This window comes from Odontesthes bonariensis, chromosome 7, assembly GCF_027942865.1.
Source record: "Odontesthes bonariensis isolate fOdoBon6 chromosome 7, fOdoBon6.hap1, whole genome shotgun sequence".
Classification (NCBI taxonomy): domain Eukaryota; kingdom Metazoa; phylum Chordata; class Actinopteri; order Atheriniformes; family Atherinopsidae; genus Odontesthes; species Odontesthes bonariensis.
The window spans coordinates 649,113-651,270 of NC_134512.1; positions in this window are offsets into that span (position 1 = coordinate 649,113).

Here is a 2,158-nt window from a genome sequence, read left to right on the forward strand (position 1 = left end):
AGCCAATTCACTGGGAATAAAGGGGGCCCCAGAAGATCTTTCTCTGCGAACAGTCCGGCAGGACATCCAGGTGCTCCATGGACATAAAATATCCTTCCATGTTTCTCCAGCTGCAAACCCTAAGATCAACTATAAGATTGATGGTGCCTTCACAGCTCGTCGACTCAGTTTAGCTCAGCACACTTACCCCATAGAACAACTTCAGAAAAGGTATAAACACCTCCGTGGCCTCCCCATAACTGCCTTCAAGGATGCCAGGCCATCGCTCCTTCTCGGTTCTGATCAGTCGCATCTCATCACACCAGTAGAACCAGTCAGACTTGGACCGCCTGGTGGCCCTGCAGCAGTTCACACCCAGTTGGGATGGACCCTCCAAGGTCCAGTCCAGTCCATGGGGCGGCCAGCTAATTCCGTGCAGTGTCTCTTTACCTCCCTCCCACCACAGATGGATGAGCTGTACCGTCATGTCGAGAGGCTCTGGCAGGTGGACACTGTACCTCACCGACCAGAAAGAGAAGTGACTAGGTCAAAACAGGACCAACAAGCGGTTGCATTGTTGGAAGCCAAGACAGTCCGCACTGATGTCGGCGGAGTGAGGAGGTATGCTACACCACTGCTACGTCATGCAGCCATACCGCCATTGCAAGTACCTAAGGAGTCAGTCATGGCTCTTCTGCGAAGTACAGAGCAGCGACTCCTAAAAGATCCTGCACGAGCTGCGATCTACAGAGCAGAAATGCAGAAGCTCATTGAAGCAAAGGCAGTTCAGGAGGTCACCCAAGATAAAGCACCTGATGAGTGTTGGTACATTCCCCATCACCTAGTCGCTCACAATGGAAAGAATCGGCTCGTCTTTAACTGCTCTCACCAATACCTCGGGCAAACTCTGAACCAGTACTTACTGCCTGGCCCCACCCTTGGAGCTACCTTGGTGGGCGTCTTAGTAAGGTTCCGGGAGCATCCCATCGCAGTAAGTGGAGACATCAAGGGGATGTTTCATCAGGTCCGCCTCCTTCCTGAAGATCGCCCTCTACTGAGGTTCCTGTGGCGTGACCTGGAAGTGGATGAGCCCCCAAGAGTATTTGAGTGGCAGGTCCTGCCCTTCGGTACAACCTGTAGCCCCTGTTGTGCTACGTATGCACTGCAGCGCCATGTTACCGATCATTGCCAGCCTGAAGACATCCTGAGGTTCTCTGTCGACCACTGCTTCTACGTCGATAACTGCCTACAGAGTGTGCGTACTCCAGAGGAAGCCAAGCAGTTGGTGGATCGCCTTAGAGATCTTCTGTCTTCAGCAGGCTTCGAACTTCGGCAGTGGGCCTGTAATGAGCCGAACGTCCTGGATCACCTGTCACAAGAGGCCAGATCGCTGAGCCTAGACCTGTGGTTGGCACAAGACAAGGCCAATCCTCAAGAGTCGACCCTGGGTCTCAGCTGGAACTGGGAGAGAGACTCCCTGAGCTACAAGCACAGGCCGGTGACCTATGATGTTCCGACCCTGAGGAACATTTATAAAGTCGTAGCTTCGCAGTATGATCCCTTAGGTTACCTGTTGCCTTTCTCGACCAGGGCAAAGCTCATTATCCGGCAACTGTGGGATAAGCAGCGAAGTTGGGATGACCCGAACTTACCTGCAGCTCTGCTTCAAGCCTGGTCTAACTGGGAGGATGAGCTCCAGTTCTTACCTCTCCTCACCTTCCCTCGAGCATATGTGCCCGCCAACTTTGACTATGAGGCTATCACTCATGAAGTGCACGTTTTTGCTGACGCTTCAGAACAAGCCTACGGAGCTGTAGCCTATCTGAGGACAGTGACCAAAGAGGGCCAGATTCAACTTTCTTTCATCCTTGCTCGTTCCAGAGTAGCCCCCAAACGAGTACATTCCATTCCCCGCCTGGAACTGTGTGCCGCTCTTGTAGCAGCCCAACTCGCCAGTCTCCTTACTAAGGAACTCACTTTGGAAGTGGCTCACACCATACTGTGGTCTGACTCTACTACAGTACTTACCTGGCTCCATTCTCAGAGCTGCCGCTTTAAAGTGTTCGTCGGGGCAAGAGTAGCCGAAATACAGGACCTGACAGAGAACTGTACCTGGCGCTATGTGGACTCAAACCAAAATCCTGCAGATGACCTGACAAGAGGTAAAACTCTTCAAGAG